The sequence below is a fragment of the Cibotium barometz genome, chromosome 15 (genome assembly GCF_041138505.1).
Source record: "Cibotium barometz isolate CiBa-2024 chromosome 15, ASM4113850v1, whole genome shotgun sequence".
Taxonomy (NCBI): Eukaryota; Viridiplantae; Streptophyta; class Polypodiopsida; order Cyatheales; family Cibotiaceae; genus Cibotium; species Cibotium barometz.
This window is the reverse complement of record NC_141060.1, coordinates 33,299,167-33,322,345: the sequence shown is the minus strand read 5'-3', so window position 1 is coordinate 33,322,345 and position 23,179 is coordinate 33,299,167.

Here is a 23,179-nt window from a genome sequence, read left to right as displayed (position 1 = left end):
AAGAGCCTCATTCAAGTTGAAACATATAGATAAAGCACAAGAGAATGAAGCTTTTGGAGCAATAAACGAGTCAAGAAATGGCAGGTTGTAATGCTTTGAGTCTGAAGCGCAGCGATTGTGGCTTAAGTGATGCAAGCAAGTAGATGCGTCAGAGGTTGTTTTGAATTCAAATTGAATTAGCAGGGAAAGGCTGTGGGGGAGGCCTTTCCCGGGCATCATGGCCTTTGCTGGCTGGCTGGCTGGCTGTGTGTGTGAGAGAGAAAGAGAGAGAGAGAAAGAGAGGGATAGAGGGAGGAGGGGACTCGATGGTTTATGAGTTCAAAATTTTACCCCCACCCCCACCATGGCTCCTATTATTGCATCTACTATGCAGCTATGGTTAATCATGTTTCGAAGCTCGGATATGAAGTTTTTAATCAAAGGGCTCTTTCTTTATTTGATTCTTTCTCCATTTCACTCTTCAATCAAGGAACCCATCCACTTCCCTGCTAAAATGCCCGTGACAGTACAGTGTCTTCTTCTGCCTTGAAAGATTCCCTTAGTCATGTTTCGAAGCTCGGATATGAAGTTTTTAATCAAAGGGCTCTTTCTTTATTTGATTCTTTCTCCATTTCACTCTTCAATCAAGGAACCCATCCACTTCCCTGCTAAAATGCCCGTGACAGTACAGTGTCTTCTTCTGCCTTGAAAGATTCCCTTAGTTTTTACCCCCTGAATGACTCTCAATCAAGCGGCCAACATTTGCAAAATTGTTGGGTGGTTAATTCTCTGAAGTGTTGATCCTCTATGGGTGGGTTAATCCTTTGATGTTGGCCAGTTAACCTTCTCTTAGCTAGATTCATCCTTTGTTTGATATATATATCCTATATATTTTAATATCAATATATAATTTGATTCTTTTTTATGTGGATACCCTCGTTCTTCAATAAATTACTTGTTTATGTTTGCCTTCTGATTTAGAAACGAAAAGGTCAAACCAACCAGCTGTGTATTTGTTTTAATGTGGCATCCATCTCACTGGTTAGACAAAGTATCTGTTGATTTGTTTTTTGAATAATGTGGCATCCAGCTCATTGGTTAATCTAAGTATCTAGCCTTTTCAAACACACCAGTTTAATTATCTAGTTGGTTAAGTTAGTTCATAAGATTTTGTTGTTTATTTAGACTAGCTAGCTTAACTAGCTAGATAGTTAATTATCATGAACTAACTTAACCACATGATTGGTTTACAAGCCTTAACCAGATATGTAAAATCTTAGGTTATTTCTTTAATAGCTTTTATTTTGTTTCAAATAAAGCTGCTCCTTAATAAGATATTGACTTTTTTTATTTAAATATTTTTGAAAGAATATGAAACTTCGTTGAAGAAAAAATATTTTTGAAAGAATATCAATTGTTAAAATGTTTTTCAACTAGGCATTGTTTCTTTATTATATCCATACCTCTTGGTTGAGGTATGTTATGATATTTTGTGGTGAGTATGGGTTGCGAGGTGGGGCCTAGAGGTTTAAATAGGGCCTAAAGGACTAACCGTTAGCTTTAATTGTTGGTTGGTTGGTTGATCCTCGCATTAATTAGTTTGTTAGCTAGTTAACCTTTTGTTGGGCTATGCTATATTCATCATTCGATCGATAGATGTATTTGATTTATTATAAACCTCAAATTTAACTCTTTTTTATACAAATAAAATGTTGAATAAATGCTTTTGTTTATATTTATCACCACCCATTTTTGTGTTACTTATTTTATTAAATAATATGACCATTGATTATTAGGTAAGAGCTGGTTGAATTAATTTATAAGCCTTTGTCATTTATTCAGTCTTATATAGTAGCTAATGGTTACAAGAATGAACTAGTGTAACCAAGTGTGGTAGGTTTTATAACTATCTAGATTCCTTTATTATTTCTATTGTAGCATTTGTTCCCTTTTTTTTTTTTGGAGAGAGAGAGAGAGAGAGAGGAGGAACACACACTCTTTTATTTCACCCCTTTGTGAAGTGAGCTGAGGGATAGGTCAAAATTGAACTTGTGTGCAGGGGCAGAAAGGTCACCTGGTGATTGTTCTCATCCTAGGTGCTTGTTCATTTTAATAAGTTATTGAATATATTTTTCTTAAACAAACACAAAACTATTTGTTTTTGATTATTTTTTAAAAGGATATTAGTTGTATTCAAAGGACAAGATGGTTGGAAGGAGCTTGATGAGGATATGATACCAATTTTGCATCTTTATCATGAATTGATGTTTGGTTGTCAGTGACTATTTTCACGTGTCTATATCCAATATTCATAATATTGATGTACACTTTTTTGGGGGGACTATATCCACTATTCATAATCTTGATGTACACTTTTTTTGATGTAAAAATTGAGGTTCCCTTGCTTTTTTTGATGTTCTTTTTTTAAAATTAATATACACTATTCATACTTTTTTGGATATAAAAATTGAGGTTTTTGATGTGCTTCTTTTTTTTTTTTGGGGGGACTATATCCAACATTCATACTTTTTTGGATGTAAAAATTGAGGTTCCCCATTGCTTTTTTTGATGTGCTTTTTTTTTTTGTTGGGATGTTCTTTAGTGATGTTCCCCACTCTTTTGTTTTTTTCCCATGAGACACCTCAAAGCGAATTGACACATTCCTTCCTTGTTGAGAATTGAAGGGTATTAAAAATAAACAAAATCAAACTCTACGCTATAAATAGTTATTATACGCGTTTCTAGGTTTTTTGAGAGTATTATTATTATGACTACTAATGGTGCGCCATGGGAGCTGGTTGATGGTTCATGTCTACATTGCTATTCTCGCATGGAGAGGGGGCCATTCTTCTTCTCCATTTTGCACAAGAGTCTATGCCATGCGCACATCTCCATCTTACCTCATGCTTGCCTACATGTGTTAGCTTGCATTCATGCCCTCAATCATGTGCCACCCTTGCATCCTTCATTGAGAAAAAACCCTTGATCCATTTTTAAATATTTGATATGGTTCTTATTTAGTGGCCAATCCTATACTAAATCACTTCTCTATAAATTATAAAGCCAACTTATTCTTATTATTATTTAATGTCCAAGGCATCATTCAAGTGTTTACATGGACACAATTATATCCCCTTAACATACTTCTCTGTCTTGGTATGCAACTTCACAAACAACTTGCTAGCTTAGGATGAGCTAGCATACTCCTTGAGCAACAACCAACATGATGCATTAGAATTGTTCAGGAACTACAAGTATGGTTGACAACCAACTAGCTTGCCTATCATGAGCACACTACAAAAAAATGAGGCTGTGGGCTCCCTAAGTGTGTTGATATATAATATAAGTGTTGCTAGGGGTGTGCTTCTATAAGTGCTCATATATGCACTAACAAAAGTGCTAATAATGCTTATATCTAGGCTTTGAAAATTTAGATTTAAAAAAAGAAGTAAATTGGGAGGTTTTTTCCAATCTATCCCTTTTTTATATTTGCATATTTATAAACTTGCAAAATGCATTAGAAAAAGCTTTCATGTACAAACATTGAAGAAATATTAATTGAGAAGAAGGTAGACATGTATAAATTAAGTGCAAATTTGATGTTTACTAGGAAATTACAAGTCATTTACAAAGTGCCGAACTAAATAACTACTAAGATGACCCCTTCTTTCCCAAACTAAAGAACTACTAAGGCTCGTTATACATACCCCACCGCCCATGTAAACTAAAGAACTACTAAGGCTCATTATACATACCCCACCGCCCATGTATGGGCGGGGGAGATTGCCTGCCCATGAATTATGGGCGGTGGATACCCCCACCACATCAGTATGGGCAGGCAGGGGTATGGCGATGTGTAATGGGCCTAAGATGGCCCCTTCTTTCCCAAACTCCCTACCTCCTCCTTTGTCTCCTTCTCCTCATTTTTCTTTACGTGTAGCTACACTGGTGTATGTTCAGGGGAGGTGGGTTACTATTAGAGAAGGAAAAAGAAAGTGTATTAGGTGAGTATGAGAAAAAACTATGTGTAGATGCAATGGCCTTATGCATACGATATGCATAGGTCTTATGTGTAAGGACTCTGCATGCAAACACAAAGCCTTTGCACATAAGGAAACAATGATAAAAAAGGATTTCAATGCCTTATCATAAGGTCTAGTGCATATGCATGCATTATACATAGTCCGTTATGCATACGAACTAATGAAGGCTCAATGCATTAGACCAAGGCAATGCATGAGGCCTTATGCATTGCATTATACATGATGCTTAATGCATAAGCATAACCATGCGCTAGGCCTAGTGCATAGTGCATGTGTGGAACCATGCACTAGGCCTATGCTTAGCCTATGCTAGCAAATAATCCTAATACAGATGTATTATGCATAATCATTAGGTCCCTTTGTGTGTGATTTTTATAAGTTATTAACCTGTCTTGGATAATTTTGTTCACAATTTTTGCTACAATGTCAACTTGTTTAGAAATCTATAGCTAAAAACAATTGGCTCAAAGCACTCTTTGGAAAAAAAATCAAATTAGTAAAAACAAAATATATTTAGGTGTGCTTTCTTTTGGATTGGTGACAAGCATTCATGGACCTGGGTTTGGAACTACTATCACAAATCTCCAAATAACAAATGGCTACATAATTTTGCATTTTAATATCTTGAGCTTGTTGTAAAGAAATTTTGAGCTAATTTGTTATGGGCCACAGAACGTCTAATTCCAACACTTGTAGAAAAAGCCATGGAGAAAAGTTTCAAAGATTTAGATTTAAGTATAAAGTTCTCAACATTGGTTTGGGCCTAAGGACTTTGACTTAGAGATGTATCTTACATAATGTCCACTCTTTAGCTGTGCGGGAATGCCTAGACATTGATGTGCCATCCTAGTGAATTGGTATCATGGGTGACCCCACATTAAATATCGATTACCTAGTGTTATTGGTATAGCTTGAGACCATGCTTGACGAGTGTATGTTATTGAGGTGTAGCGAGTAGTGCCATGCTTGAAAACTGTATTGTGGTCAAAGTGAAATAAGTGGACTATGCTAGACAGCTGCACACGGTTGAAGCGTAACAAGTGGTTTATACAATTGATGTGCCATGTTAATTGAAAGTGTAACAAGTGGCAGTACACTCCATTCTAGATGATGTGTATAAGGATACTCTTATCATAGTGAAACAAGTGGTAAGTGTATGTTGTGTTTGTGCCTATCAATGTTTCATATTGGGATTAATTGTAGAGAAGGGTAATTAATTGAAACAACTAATGTGTTTATGTTTGTGAGATAGGTGATGAGCAGTGCATGTATCGCATATGCAGGATCTTGTCTATATCATCTTGGAACATTATTATTCCGTATTATTTTGTTGGCCACGTGCCAAATATTTGTACATATTATTTGTGCACGCTTGTGCATGGCATTGCTATATTCCTAGCACATAAGTTACAAGAGTTTTGATTATTTACACTTAGTGTGTGAACAAGCTCTAGTGTTTGAGCTATTTTTGTAAAAGTGGAAAAGCAAGCCCAATTTTGTACGCATAACTATTAATACTTCCTTGGGAAAGACTTCGTTGGGCTATTTATTGAATAAGAATTCTCAAAATACTCATTGTGGAAGTGGAGCTACACGCATGAGGGAGGAGATTGTACCCAATAGTATCTCGATGGTGATGTTATTCTATTTTTGTTGTTTTACGCTATGATATGGTCTATCATATCAATTTGATTCAAGTCTATGTTTTAATCTTGGATGTATTTGTGAGTTTTTAATTTGTTTTATGTTATGATATGGTCTATCATATCAATTTGATTCAAGTCTATATTTTAATCTTTGATGTATTTGTGAGTTTTTAATTATTTCTTCAAGAAGTACATAAGGTCACGTGAGAGTGGTATTAGAGAATGGGTCTATGTAGTTAAATTGAGAGTGGTATTAGAGCATGGGTGTATGTAGTTGAAGAAGGACAAACATAGAAGAAACCAAAGGATAAAGGGGAGAAACCTTGGAAGACCTTTAGGCCAAAGATTTGAATGGTTGTGGAACTTCTGGACCCTTGGATGGAGCTTTTAGTCAAGGGCTATCAATTGATGTCAATTCTTTGAGCAAAAGCTCACAAAACCGCACGTACAAGCCTCAAAGTGGTTTTCTTCTACATTCTTTCTCTCTCAGATCCATCTGCATGGATTAAATCAGCATAGAAGAAAACTCAACTCCCTAATCTTTGAATCATCTGAAGCCCACGATGGTGAATCTCTATAATCGACGGCCGGTCTTCTCCTTTGCGTAAATCGACCTGCACATCGCCGATTAGAAGGGAGTTTACGCTTTTAATAAAAAGCTTAAGCAAGTCCAAGATTTTACTAAATTTTACTAAGTTTTTTTTGTAAGGCTCTCAAAAGCTTAAAAAATAAAGCTTTTATATCCCTTCCAAGAGGATCTACAAGAGTTGATTGTGGGTTTGTTTTTAATAAAAAAAAGATTTCCAAGTTCCTCTCTACAAGGGTTTATAGCATTATTTTTACATGGATTTTGCAATCTTCATCAAAGCCTAAAAGAAAGGAAGTTTACCAAAGTGAAAACTAAGTAATTGCCATAGTGGTGCCTTTACAAAGTTATATGACCCTTTTCAACATTTCTTCAACCCATTTCTATTGGCATTATTTTGGCATCAAGAAATTATTATCTTGTTTATCTCACAAGTCAAATGCAACTGTCATCATTACACCTATAGACACTCTCTTAACACAACGATGTGAGCTCTAAAACATAGACATTTGAAGCACCGTGGCTCCATGAGAACTATCGTGGTTCAACAGGCAACCGCCGCCGTTAGGAGAGAGATAGCTCACAAGGGCGACAAGAAGCAGAATCAGCGACGGCGGCGGCGGCGGGCGGCAGCGAGCGTCGAGTTCATAGAGGCAGACATCGGATAACGTTTTTTAATAATTTAAAAAAGAAAACGTAAGTAAACTAAGAGATAAGTATTTCTTGGTGCAAAACAGATCCCTTCTAAGAGGTTGTTCACACGCAAAAAAAATGTCGAACTCAAAAATGCAGTCGTCTTGGGTGTCTTGTCATCAACATGTATAGTTTGGGCATCATCACATGTGTCAAAATATTCATATTGTAAACCTTATAGCATGCTTGCATCAAATACATCTTCATAAAATGTGCATTGACACATAAAGTCCTTAATTGGATCATTATCAAAGGACTTATCATCACCGAAAAATTTATCACCAAATATTGTGACCAAGAAGGAGCACTACTCCAAAAATGCCTGAGTAAAAACCTTTGTAAAAGCGGCCAAATGAGCACGCGATAAAAAATCATCTCACTACCAATCTCTCAAACAAACAATTGCTATGAAAAAATCCTACTTCCTACAAAAAGTGTTTGTAACTAGCCTCTGGGACCGATGATGTACCCAAGCTAAAAATTCACCCCTCTTGTCTCTACAAAAAGTGTGATGTAATCAGCCTTTGAGGCCATATGATGCACTCAAGCTGAAATTCATAGCCGAAGTAGGTATAATGCCAAAGTAGCCTAGCACAAGGGGAGAGAGAGGAAGAGTAAAAGCCTAAAAATTGTACCCAATCTACCATCAAGGGAGGGAAGTGCCAAAGTAGCACATGAGCCAAAGTTGGTCACAGCACATAGGGGAATGTAGAAAGTAAAAAGTCAAAACAAGACTTTGTAACCGACATCCAACCACCTTGAGTACACAAGAAATGGCCATAGGACCAAATCTCCCATGGGGAAGAGGACCCAAATTATAGAAAAGAAATGCCCATGTGATCAAACTGATAGTAGAGAGAGGATCCTTGTATGCACCCAAGAAATATCCATGTGGCCATATCTCCTACTCGAAAGAGGTTTCTTGGATCACACAAGAAATGCCCCTAATATGGCCATATTTCTCTACACGGAGGAGGATACCTTTGGGATAGGGACCCCTAATATCTTTGATAGTAGAGAAAGGATCCTTGTATGCACACAAGAAATATCCATGTGGCCATATCTCCTACTAGAAAGTGGTTTCTTGGATCACACAAGAAATGCCCCTAATATGGCCATAATTCTCTAGGGAGGAGGATACCTTTGGGATAGGGACCCTACTAAACACATAAAAATGGTCATTCTACCATATCTTTGTATAGAGAGAGAAGCCTTGTGTGAACACAAGAAATGTCCCTGGAGCCATGTTGCTCATTGGAAAGAGGCACATCACATCTATGTTTTAAAAAGGATCCCCTATTGCACACACTATATGACCCTTATTGCACAGAAGAAATGGTGCTAGGCAATAGATCTGAGTGGGGTGAAAATCCCCCTTATGCCTGCAAGAAAAGGCCCTTATGCTAGTGAAAAGAGATTGCTAGTTGATATAAGAAATATGATTGTGATCACATTCCTATAGGGAGGAGGGTTCCTTAGGGCGAGGGCTCCTAATTCACACAAGAAATCTAAAAGGGATTTCATAACAAGGTTAGGAGGATCCCAATGCACCCATGAAATGGCCATGGGGCCTGATCTCCCATGGGGAAGAGGACCCAAAATAAAAATAAGAAATGGCCATGTGGCCATCTCTCTGATAGTGGAGAGAGGAGCCTGCTATGCACACAAGAAATGGCCATGTAATCATATCTCCTACTATAAAGAGGTTTCTTGGATCACATAAGAAATGGCTATTTCATGGCAATATTCCTCTAGGGATTAGGGTACCTTTGGGATAGGGCCCCCATTTTGCACACAAAATGTTCATTCATCCATATCTTCCAATGGAGAGAAGTTCCTCTTGTGCACAGAAGAAATGGCCATTGAGGCATGTTGCTTCTTGGGAGGAAGAGGCACACTTGGGCACACGAGAAATGACTCATCAATAGCCACATCTTTGTCTAATAAGGGCCCCTTATTGGACAATACATATACTTCTAGGGCCATATCCCCAAAAGGAAAGAGTCCCCCTATTCCACACACCATATGACCCTGGCCCTCTTGGTGGATGTGCAAGAAATGGCCCTTGAACCATTTTTCCCTTGTGCAAACAAGACATGGCCCTAGGGCATGGCTACCAATGTGAAATAAATCTCCTCGTGTCCACAAGAAATGGCCCTTATTCTAGTGGATATAAAGTGGTCATTCTACAACATTGTTGTATGGAGAGAAGAGCCTTGTGTGTACATAAGAAATGGCCATGGAGGAACCATGTCACTCGTTGGAAAGAGGCACGCTTGGGTGCACTAGAAATGGTCCTATAGCCATGTCTTTGTCTATTAGAGGACCCCCTAATGGACACCATGTATATTTCTAGGCCCACATCCCAAAATGGAAAGAGGCCCCCTATTGCACACAAGAAATGTCCCTAGGGCCATTTTTCTCTTGTGCAAACAAGACATGGCTCTATGGCATAGCTCCCAAAGGGGAGAAAATCTCCCTCTGCCCGCAAGGAATGGCCCTTATGCTATTGGAAAGAGAATCCTTGGTTGAACACTATGATCACATTCCTTTGGGGAGGAGGATCCCTTAGGGAGTGAGCTCCTAATTCACACAAGAAATGGACATGGGGACACATCCTTCATGGGGAATATTACCCCAAGTATAGATAAGAAATGTAAATGTGAAAATATCTCCAATACTATAGAGAGGAAGCTCCTATGCACATAAAAGACAACCATATCTCCTATTGTAAAGATGTTTCTTGGTGGAGGATCACACAAGAAATTCCCCTATGGCCATATTTGTCAAGGGAGGAGGATACCTTTGGGATAGGGCCCCTACTAAACACATCAAATGTCCATTTGTCCATATTTGCATATGGAGAGAAGATCCTCTTGTGCATACAAGAAATGGCCTGAGGCCATGTCTTTTGTTGGAAAGAGGCACACTTGGGCACACTAGAAATGGTCATATAGCCACATCTATGATTCAAAAAGGACCTGCTATTGCAAATGCTACATGACCCTTATTGCACAAAAGAAATGGCCATAGGGCATGACTCTTAATGGGGAGAAGATCCTCCTTGTGCCCGCAAGAAATGGCCCTTATGATAGTGAAAAGAGATTCCCAATTTACACAAGAAATATGACTATAATCATGTTCCCTATTGGGACAAGGATTCCTTAGGGGAGAGGGCTCTTACTTCATGCAAGCAAACTAAAAGGGCTTTCATAACAAGGGTAAGAGGATCCTAGTGCACACAAAAAATGGACATGGGGCTAGATCTCCCATGGGGAGAGGATCCCAAGTACAGAAAAGAAATGGACATGGGGCTAGATCTCCCATGGGGGGAAGAGGATCCCAATAAGTACAGATAAGAAATGGCCATGGGGCTAGATTTCCCATGGGAAAGAGGATCCCAAGTACATATAAGAAATGGCCATGTGTCCATATCTCCAATAGTGGAGCGATGAACCTCCTATGCGCATACAATAACCATGTGGCGATATCTTCTATTGTAAAGAGGTTCTTTGTAATGCCTCTATGGATATATTTCTCTAGGGAGGAGGATACCTTTGGGATAGGGCCCCTACTGCACACATGAAATAGCCATTTCTCCATATCTTCCAATGGAGGGAAGAGCCTCTTGTGGATACTACACATGGCTATAGGGCCATGTTGCACGTTGGAAAGAGGCACACTTGAGCAAACTAGAAATGGTCCCATACTTACATCTCCACCTGAAAGACGGCCTATTTGGCCATTTTTAAAAATGGAAAGAGTCCCTATTGGAAAGAGGTTCCTGGCACTAAGTCCCTTCTGCACATAAGAAATTTCCCTTAGGCATAGCTCCCAATGGGGAGAAAATCTTTGTGTGTCCATAAGAAATGGCACTACTAAAGGATGACCTATTTCTAATGCCTAGTTTCAACGGTGGCCACGCTGTTGAAATACCCATCGATATAAAATTTGAAATGACCGTCAAAATAATAGGCAAAATGTACATCAAAAAGTATGTCTAAATAAGAGTCAATATAAGCGTCAAAAAGCGTGTCGCATTAGGAGAATTGTGGGCTCATTTTTGGGCCTTTTAGTTTTAGAGAGAGAGAGAGAGTGGCACTCAACCAATGAGGAAGAGGCTTTCGTAACGGAGAAATTCAGCATTTTAAAGCAAGAATTCAAGTAAATAGAGTAAAATTATGCTCAATGTATCTTAAAATAACATTTGCTCAACTTAAAATAATAATAAAATAATACTACCGAATCTTTGCATGTAAGCTAAAAGTGTAGACACACTTCCACCTTATCATCATCATCAACAAAAACACCAATTGATGCAAGGGATTCCACAATGCCCTTGATCTTCAAAGCATAATCATTCACAGATATATTTTTCTTTTCCATAGTATGAAGTTCATTCTTCAACTAAATCTTTTGTGCCTTGGTGTTAGTTCTATACAGCTTCACCAAATGTCCCATGCCTCCTTAGGTGACTTGGGATCCTGTATATGCCCAATCATAGTGTCCTGTATGCTGATAGAAAGCCAATACATGACTTTCCTTGCTCCTTGATTCCAATCTTTGAATTCTTTTACATCTGTAGGGTAGTTGGATTAATCTCTGGTATCTCTAGTGCCTCCTCATGTTCACCTTCAATGTAGTCCCAGGTAAACTTTTTCCATCAGGAAATTTGTCAATATACACCTCCAAGCATGGAAGTTATTCTTGCCAAGCTTCTCTGTAACAATTTGGTTTATTCCATCATTCGACATCCTGTTTGCAACACAAATTTACCAAAAACAACACTCTTGTTTGACCTGCACAAATTGATGTATTCTCTGTAGCAGTACTATATTGCACCCAAAGTGTCACAACCAGTGACACTTTGTAGCAGTACTATACTGCACCCAAAGTGTCACAACCAGTGACCTTAATTTGCATACATACACCCAATGGAAACTTTGAGACCTCTTTGCAGCACACAAAGTATTTGCACATCCAATCACCCTTCTTGCAGTTCCAAAAATAGAGTTCTACAGAGAATCAAAACTTACCTGCACTGCCCACCCCGTGAACGCTTGTGTGAACTAAAAAAATGGAGGTCCAGACGTGCTCGAAACGTGTTTTTGGATCAAATTTTTTTTTCCAACAAAATTTATATTTTTATCCTATAGCTTTGGTCCTGCAAAGAAAGCTCCTCAATCAGAGTTTGTTTGCCGGTGCCTCCTGAAGAGCGCCTAATAAGGGTGTAGTAGCCAACACAAAGGGGAAGGAGTAGATGAAGCTCTTACCCTTGTACCGCTTCTTGTGCTTCTCTTGCCAACACAAAGGGGAAGGAGTAGATGAAGCTCTTACCCTTGTACCGCTTCTTGTGCTTCTCTTGCTTGCCACTCATCCCTTAGCATGAACCATGCTCTGATACCATGAAAAGATATAGGGGAGAAGAGAGCTTGAGATCTTGCAAGCACACACACTCACACAAACCCTAGAAGAGAACACACAAGGTGAGAGGCTGAAAAGTTCTTCTTCTTCTTCACACAACAAAAGAGGTCTATAAAGAAGATAAAGTGACGAACACACATAATAGAGTATATACAAGTGTTCCATAATGTGAACATGCTAAGTGGAGTGGGTAGATGTGGACTAGTCGGTGTAGTCCAGGTGTAGAATCTTTGGCGAAGATATGTCGGTGCTAACTACCAAACCCGCCAGTGACATAAATGTCGAACGGGCATGCAGGCACCTCGTGAGTGTCAGCTCATGTTGAGCTTAACATCTCAACACCTAAATCAAAGCCCTTCCCCTATCCTTTTCTTCCTTCTGATTTTTTGTATGTGTGTGAGCTAACATGCTGTGTTTTTTGTTTGTTTTGTAGCTTCTAATTTGCTGAGATTCTAGGTAGCCCTTCACCTTTTCTCTTGTTTTTGATTTATTATTTACCTTGATTTTGATAATTACACCCTTGGGTGCTGGGGTTTAGGATTAGCTTAGGTTTAAGCATGCATGCATCTAGCTTAAGCTTAATGCATAGATCTTAATCTATGCACAGAGCTTAATCTATGCATTAAGCTTAAGGCTTATGTATAAGCTTAAGCATTATGCTCAAGCTCTATGCATAAGAGTTAAGATTAGGCAAAGATATTGAAGCTTATGCATAGAGCTTCAAGCTTATGCAAAGAGATTGAAACTTCAAGCTTGTGCATAAGGCTTAAGCTTATGCAAAGAGTTCATTGTTTTTTTGATGTGGAGTGCTATGCATGCATGGAGTTGAAATGTGTTAAGTCTCTATGCTATGCATGGACGGAGAGTATAATTTTTTTGAATGTTTATACTCTCTTATGCTTATAGCATATATTTTTTATGCTCTCTTTTCTATGCATAAGGTATTCTCTCTATTCATAGAGTTTACATGTGTATGTATAGACATAGTCATCACAAGTATTATGATGTGGGATCCTCTCACATATTAGAGCATACATAGGCACCATGCATGCATGCATAGATAATTCCTCATAATTGTGTTACTAATCACTTTTTCTCATGTTATGTTTTGTAGGTCTTGCATTGTTATCATATCCTTCGGCTTGACATTGTCAAGGTAAGCTCTCTTATTCATGTAATAGTTTAGGGTTAACCATATTGCATTCATCTTAAGCCTTAAAAAATATTTACAAGATTAAAAGCTTTCTGAAGGGAAAAGGATTTTGGAACCTTGTTACAGGTGCAGAGCCTACCCCAACAATCTACACAACAACAGGTTGTAGCTCATAAGCAATGGTCAGAGAGAGCATACAAAGTTTTGCATTACTTGTCTATATGTATCTCGGATGCTATACTCATACATATACATGATGCTGAGAATCCCAAGGATGCATGGGATACGTTGGTAAAGCTGTTTGAAACAGATACTAGTGCTCGTAAGTCTCATTTGAGACAACAGATTCATAATGTGAAGTGGAAAGGAAGGAGTATTCATGATTATGTTCAAGAGATAAAGAAGTATGCAGATGCATTGGCAACTATCAATGCCCCCATGCCTGATGATGATTTGGTAGACATTACCTTGCGTGGTCTTGGCAAGGAGTACAAGTCTTTTGATACATCTATTTCTGTTCAGAGTACAGGTTTACCAAATTTTGATGAGTTGGTTTCACTCTTGCTTGTTGAGGAAATCAAACTCAGTGACTCTTTTCATGATGCATCTACTAGCCATGATGATAACGGCAGAAATTAGGCTTTCTATTCACAAAGGGGATTTAGAGACAGGGGGAGATTTGCATCAGGAGGTTGTGGTAATGGTCGTGGATGGTAGGATAGGTCACCACAACAGAATTTTCAGCCTACATATGGTGCTAGAGGTGGTTGTGGATATACACCTCAAAGAGGCAGAGGTAACCCTTGTGGAAGAGGATGTTGGCAAGGCCAACAAGCATCTATGCAAAATGTGGAATGCCATTACTGTGGAAAGCTTGGTCATATGTACGTGATTGTTACCACAAACAAAATGATTTGAGAGGGGGTAGAGCACAACATGGTGGACATTATGCACAACATGGTGGAAATTATGCAAATGGTGGAAATTTTGTATCAAGCAGTAATGATGGCAGTGCAAATCACTTGTTTGCCATGAAACATGTCGTGGGATCTATGATAACAAATGGTGACAGGATGACACTTGGTATATGGACTCTGGAGCATCAAACCATATGACTTATCATGGCGAATGGTTTGAACATATGAAGCCGATGGATGTGAAAGACTATGTGGAAATAGGTGATGATTCCCAACATGCTATCACTCATGTTGGAAGTGTACCATTGGTTATGTACAATGGTGAAACAAAGTCTATGGCAGATGTCTTGTATGTGCCTTCTATTACAAAAAGTTTGGCCTCAGTTGGTCAAATGGTTGAACAAGGTTTATAGGTTTGTTTCAACGAGCATGGTTGCTTCGTTGAGGATTTCAAAAATGGATGTAGTCTCATTGCCAAAGGCAAGAAAGAAGTAGGTTATTTAAGTTGGATGCTGGGATTCCTGAGTTGAAATCACCCATGTTCTCTAAAAGCCGAAATGTGGTACAGGACATTGACATGTGGCATAAAAGAATTGGACATGTGAACATACAAAGGTTGAAGAACATGCAGGCAAGAGGCATTGTTAGTGGGCTGCCTAGATTCAAGTATGATGGGAATATGCATGTCTATGATGCTTGCCAGTTTGGAAAGCAAGCAAGGTTGCCATTTCCTAAAGAAGGCAACATGAGTAGCACGCCACTTGAGATAGTTCATAGTGATGTATGGGGTCCTGCACAAAACCCATCCATTAAAGGCAGCTTCTATTATGTAACATTCATTGATGATTTCAGCAGAATGACTTGGATTTACTTTCTCAGAGAGAAAAGTGAAGTATTGGGAAAGTTTATGGACTTCAAAGCTTTTGTAGAGAAGCAATATGGCTCTTGGATAAAATGTTTGAGGACAGATGGAGGTGGTGAGTACACCTCACATGCTTTTGAGAATTTCTTGAGAAAGCATGGCATAAGAAGGCAGCTAACTTGCAAGTACACACCTCAGCAAAATGGTGTTGCTGAGAGGAAAAATAGAGTCATTTGTGATGTGGCTAGGGTAATGCTCAATGAAAAGATCATGCCAGACTATTATTGGGCAAAAGCATATGCCACAGTGGTATATGTACTTAATAAGACACCCACAATAGCCATACATGGAAGTACGCTAGAGATGCATCTTATAGGTTTTAGGCCAGACATTGGACACCTCAAAGTGTTTGGTAGCATAGCTTATGTGCATGTGCCAGATGAGAGGAGGAGGAAGTTGGATCCTAAGGCAAAAAAGTGTGTTTTTGTTGGGTATGCACAAGATTGCAAGGCATATAAATGTTACAATCCGCAAACTAGGCAAGTAGTTATCTCACGAGATGTGGTGTTTAATGAACTTGCTAGTTGGTACAAGGCAAAGAATGAGAGTGTCATTGATTCTGATATGCATGATGTGAACTTGCCACAAGCAAGTTTTATTTCTATGTCTGGGGCTAGGAGAGTTTGAGAGTAGCAATATACGTCCATGGTCAGGATGCTTGAGACATGAGAGTGTGACCACTGGGAGTAGTGCTGTGGATAAAGGGAAAAAGAAGGTTGAAGGAATTGGCATTACAGGATATGTGCCTCTACATGCTAGAGTGACAGGTGTTCAGAGTGATCTGCATGCATTGCGGAGATCCCAAAGGGTCAGGTATCCAGTTGACAGGTTGACATATCGTGACTTTGCTATGCATTATGCATATATGACCTCTTTGGTGAAGCATGTGGAACCTATATGCTATACATAAGCTATTGGGAAGCATGTATGGGAGAAGGCAATGGATGTTGATATGGATGCATTGGTTCATAATGAAACTCGGGATTTGGTTGGCTTACCACAAGGCAAAAATGTCATTGGTTGCAAATGGGTTTATAAGGTGAAATGCAAATCAGATGGTTCCATTGAGTGCCATAAAGGGTTATGCACAAACCCAAGGCTTGGACTATGATGAAACATTTAGTCCAATTTGCAAAGATGGGAACAGCGAGAGCAGTCATTGCTATGGCTGTAGCAAATGGTTGGGAAATGCATCAAATGGATGTGAAAAATGCATTTCTCAATGGTGATTTACAAGAGGAAGTTTATATGGCACAGCCAAAAGGATATGTACACCCGCCGAGGTACCCCACTCATGTATGCAGATTAAGGAAAGCATTATATGGTTTGAAGCAAGCACCTCGTGCTTGGAGTGATAAGATAAGCCGATGTCTTATCTCCCTTGGATTTCAGGTTTCTTCACCAGATTCCTCACTCTATGTGAAGAAAACAAATCATGGGATTGTCTTGCTTGTCATCTATGTGGATGACTTGATTGTCACAGGAGATCATGCTACAGATGTTATGCATGTCAATGCGCAGTTTGATATAAAAGACTTGGGTGGATTGAGATATTTTCTTGGGATTGAAGTGATCAAAGATCATGCAGGGACATGGTTAGTGCAATGCCAATATGCATTGGATATGTTGGCAAATCATGGGATGACAAGGTGTAAGCCTGAGTACACCTTTGGAGCAGAATGTGAAGCTGCGGGTTGATTTTGGTGAAGAGTTGGATGATCCATCTATGTATAGAAAGATGGTTAGCAGTCTTATTTATATGACTATCACACGCCCGGATCTCAATTATGCTGTGGGGCTAGTAAGCCAATTTATGTAAATCCCCAGAAAACCTCATTTGGATGTAGTGAGACGCATTATGTGCTATGTAAAGACCACTGCATATTATGGTCTTCTTTATGAGCATGGTAAAGGCTTAGATGTACACAGCTACACAGACGTAGATTGGGCAGGTAGCTCGTATGACAGGAGGTCTACTAGTGGTTGTGCCTTTACATTTGGAAGTGCAGTGGTGAGTTGGAGCAGCAAGAAGCAACCTATTGTTGCTTTATCTAGTATAGAGGCCGAATACAGGGCTACAGCCATTGCTACATGTGAAGGAGTATGCTTAAAGAGTCTCTTGGCTGATTTGGGTGAGCCTATTGATGGTAAGGTTGTCATTCGTTGTGACAACATGAGTAGCATACAGTTGGCCAAGAATCCACTTTTTTGTGTGCGGACCAAACATATAGAGGTCCACTATCATTTTGTCAGAGAGAAAGTGTTGGATGGTAGAGTGGATTTGCAGTATGTGAAGAGTGAAGAGTAGGTGGCCGACATCTTTACAAAGCCACTTAGCAGGGAGAAGTTTGAGTACTTCCGTACTATGTTGGGACTACATGGGATGAGCTTGAGGGGGAGTGTTGAGAGCTTTGATAGCCCAAGCTCATCTACATCTTCATCTATGGCAGTACATCATGACCTTGAGAGGGGCTGTTGAGATTCAAGCTCGATGTCAGCTTGTGCCAGTTGCACTATGTGCTGGCATGTTAGGTAGTAACATGTGTGAGACATAAATGACCGCGTCTAGCTGGTCATAGTGTGTGGACATTAGCTAGGGTTAGCAGTGTGTGGACACAACACAAGTAGTGTGTTGTAGATTATGGATTAATGGCTTTATGCATTGTGTGAGAAGGGAAATGGCTTCCCTTTATGGTTAGGGTTTGCTTAATACATTAGGGTTTGCTCCTGTGTGTGTGTCTTCTCTCCCTCTACCTATTTTTCATCACATGTGATGAGTGCATCTCTCTTCTCTCTTCTCTCTGCTCTCTCCTCTCCCCTTTCTTGCATTGGTATCAGAGCCTTGCCTTTGATCCATCTTCTTGCAAAATTTTCAAGAAAAGGTATGGGTTCTTGATTTTCTTGGTTTTCTTAACCTTCCCCAACATTTTCTTGAGAAATTTGGTGCAAGCATGGAAAATTGAAAGATCCCTGCCCACTCTGCGCAACGAATTCGGGGGTGCTAGCAGCGGAAGTAGCACTTCTTGCACAGGGCAGAGCCTCTCACTCGAGGCCTCGCCCACGGATATCTGGACAAGAGACTAATCCCTTGGTTCTTCCAAAACTGAACCCGAAAAAACTTCCCTCACCCAGAAAGCACGGACGATTCTTCTAGGATTTTTTTATTCTAGCGTAGTCAAGAGCCTTAACTAACCAAACTGATCCGACCGAACCCGTAAATCACATGGTCAAATCAAGGAAGAAACTTGCACTTGGATCATAGAGACCAATACTTTTTTCCTCATCGAGAGGCACAACCATTGATTCTTTTTCATAGAATAATACTATCCGAGATTTACTTCATCTATCGTACCATAACAAAATTGAGTCTCATTTTAGGGATCCATCAGTCCAGCCTAACCCCATCCAATCCCATGGGTTAGCCAGCTTCCCAATCACTATAATGATAGGATCCATTTAGAAATTTGGTTATGTTTTGTCTCGGGTACCAAGGAAAAGAGTTCCCAGGCCCCCTAGAGCTGGCGCTTCAAGCAAACTTCAAGATAGTCACACCACTAATATGAGATTGCACGTTTCACAGATTCAAAACAATCTTTTAATGAAACCATAGTATCACTGATTATAATCCTCCAAAATATCCGGTTGAATTCTAATTTCCAATCATTCCTTCATTGATATACCTATGGCATCATTGGCAACCAGAATGCTCACCACCTGTCCACTCAGGGGCCTTTTCAATAGTTTCTAGCTCATAGTACTCGGAAATATATTCACTTATAAAATCCTAGATGGACTCTCCGTTGAAGATCAGCAAGATCAACCAACAGATCCATATAAAAGAGCCATGGACTCATCCGTGGTGGGGACCAGCAAGGTCACCTCGCGCTTTACTCATAGGCCGCTTCCTTGGTCCCTCATCCACTGTATTGGAAGCTTACCATTTAAATCGAACCGAGGTTGGTTAAGACCCTGGCCGACCTTACTACGCGAGACGTCCTCCATTGACTCTCCATCAATTGTTGCAACTTTATCACTTAGGTCTCCACGACCTCATTCACAAGATGGTCAAAATGCTTCCCCAGCATTCTCGACATAAAACAATCATTTAAAAATATATAAATATAGTTTCTAACGAACTCTCATCTTTTCACATTGTTCCACATCATTTTTCCGTTATTCCACATTCTTCTAAACCAATTCACTTTGCTTAATCCACATCCAATCATATGTATTCTCATCGTCCTTCATCCATTCTCATCCAATCACATCATATTACATCCAATCACATCATATTACATCTCATCACATCTATCCTTATCACATCTCATTACATCTATCCTCATCACATCTCATCCATTCTCATCTACCCATATCCACATTATATCATATCACATCCATTCACATCTCATCTCATCCATTCACATCTACCCCGATCCTCATCACATCACATCACATCTATCCGGATTCACATCTCATCCATTCACATCTATCCCGATTCACATCACATCACATCACATCCATTCACATCTATCCCGATTCATATCACATCACATCTCATCCATTCACATCTATCCCGATTCACATCATATCACATCACATCCATTCACATCACATCTTATCCATTCACATCTATCCTGATTCACATCACATCACATCCCATCCATTTGTATCATATCACATCACATCCATTTCACATCACATCACATCCATTCACTTCTATGTCGACTCACATCACATCCATTTCGCATCACATCACATCCATTCACATGTATGCTGACTCACATCACATCACATCACATCCATTCACATCTATTTACATCACGTCACATTCACATCCATTCACATCTCATCGCATCTATTCTCATCCATCACATTCATTGCATTCCCATCCCATCACATACATTCTATCCACATTCATCCACATCTATTTACATCATATCTCATCCCATCCACGTTCATTTACTTCACACTCACATCTTATCACATCCACTCACATCCTATCTCATCCCATCCACATTCATTTACTTCACACTCACATCTTATCACATCCCAATCACATCTTATTCACATCTATTCACATTCAATAATATTTTCTATTTTTGATACCAATGGGACTTTTCTAAATTTTTGCTAATTGCTTGGCCTAGTTAAAGGTACTTTTTTTCAACGGATATTTTCATACTCTTTCTCAAATTTCTCAAGTGAAATATATTCAATATTCTTTTTTTTAGTAAAAGATTCATGGGATTTACAAAAATCAATTCTACCCATATTTTCCAATAATGCTCAAAATTCTACTTTTGATAAATTCTCATAATTTGAATTATGCTAAAAATTCCTCTTTTTCTATTTAATTTCTTGGATCTCAAATATCATGGGAATTCCTCTTTTTGCATTTAAAAATATCTTATGCATAAAATAAATTTATCTAAAATTTCTCTTTAAATAAAAAATTCATTATTTTAATATACCAAAATTTTTCTTTTTTCATTTAATTACATGGATCTCCATTATCATGGGAATTTCTCTTTTATCATAAAAATAAAAAATACCAAAAATTTCTCTTTTCTTTAATTAATTATTTATACATAAACACTAAAAATTAGTTTCCCAAGAATGTGATGAAAATCATTCTTTTAGCATAGGATGACCAATCCTAGAATATGGTAGGAAGTCCTCTTTTCACATTATGCATAAAAATGCGCTATGTATTAATTTCTTAAAATTTTACCATAGCTCCGCTGCTATTACTGATAATTTTCAATATTTTTGGAAAGAATAAGACTTTGTAGTATAATTATGATAGAATAACTATCATTAGATCTTAATCCAATTTATGGAATTAAATCATAAGTTTACTATACTTTTATTAGCATAAAAACATAAAAAAGCCATTTTCTAACCTCTAGCTTAACTAGCATAGAGTTTGATTTTTGAATTGAGAATTTATCAATGACAAGCATCCATTTGAATAAGAATTAGTCATAAGAATGACCATTCTTTTGGGGAGAGAGAGATATACATAAAAAGCATCCTAATTAAGCATAAATATAAACTTTTTGTGATTAATCATTAGAATCCTTATAAAAAGCTTGATTTGCATTGAAAAAAAATCATTTGAAACTTCTCAAGCTTGAGAGGGGTTAAGAAGTGAAATCATTGAGAATATTAAAGAAAATCATGAAATTATATCTTACCTCTTGATTTGGCTTCCTTCTTTATCTTAGAAGGAAGCCCCCAACCAATCAATTGGTTTAGTATGTTGAGAAGAAATCTCCTAGGATTGTTGAAGAGAGAGAGAAGCTCCAATCTCTCCAAAAGTAGATGATTTTTAAGGGATAATAGAAAATAACATTATTTTAATGTAATACTGGCATGGTATAGCTCAAAGATGAGAATACAAAAGAATGAGGGTCTATTTATAGGTGAGGGAGGCCACTAACTGAGTCCAACTAAGTTCTAGAATTTTCCAGCTTCAGTTTGGCTGAATTTGGACAAGATTTGGATCAGTTTAGCTCCCTTTTTTATTTGGTTTGATCCAAGAGAGAGGAGAGATAAAAATATCACTTTTTTTAAAATTAAAAACTCATCCACATGTGTGAAATAGGTGCCTACCTCAAAGTCTCCCCCCTCCTTACCAAGGTGTTAAAAATGTATCATTATTTCAAAATATCTCATTTTTTTAGTAATATCTCATAGTTTTTAACTACTAAACCTTGTACTCAGTCAACTCTTCATCTTATGTGAGCATTTACTCATTTTTGGGTATTTTCTTTTATTCTTTAGATTTATCTCATCCCCACAATTGGATTAATCCTATTGGTCCATAGGAACCTTAATTGGACCATAATCCAAATTTTTTTGAAAATCTAGACCCTTAGGCTAAGGTCCTTTATACACATTTTCAATTAATTCCAAATGCACATTGGAAAGTTCTTTTTGAATTTCTGTTTTAGGTCCTCAATTTGTCATCCCTTAATTTGAGCCACTCGGTCAAAGGTTAAACAATAATAATTTGTCTGCACAATCCACTTATCTCGTAGTGATTTGCTGAAGTCATTATCACCATCCCAGTTATTAACATCATTACTGGGATCCGTCCCATTCATCCTCATTGTGGTTTTGTTTAACTTATCTCCTTTCAACTAGAATTCAAGAATCATCATCTTTTAATCAGAATCCAAATCAACTCATCAATTCTCAACCAAAATTCTAAAATCATATCAACGAGCATTTGAATTCATCATCTGGATAGCATTTTGCTTAAAATTTCAAGGTCTTAGATTTACTCGTATATATTATCAATAAAGAGCTGTAGTTATATCCATGGTATATACGGGTAGTCAAAGTCCTTGGAATTATAAGGTAAAAACCATCATATCTAGGCCTCAAGCAAGTCAAGGATTCCATACAATTACGGTATTTCCATCTGAAGACCCAATTTCCAATTTATGAATGTTCATTCTGAATATCAATTTGTATGAATTTCATCACACAATTACCATCTTTTACTGGTACTTCATAATTTTTTTGACATTTCTTGCTTCTCGGTTGATCCACTTTAGCCAATTCGCTCTGATACCAGCTGAAAGATCCCTGTCTCCTTCGCGCAACGAATTTGGGGGTGCTAGTAGCGGAAGTAGCACTTCTTGTGCAGGGCAGAGCCTCTCACTCGGGGCCTCGCCATGTATATCTGGACAAAAGACTAATCCCTCGGTTCTTCCAAAACTGAACCCGGATAAACTTCCCTCGCTCAGAAAGCACGGGCGATTCTTCCAGGATATTTTTATTCTAACAAAGTCAAGAGCATTAACTA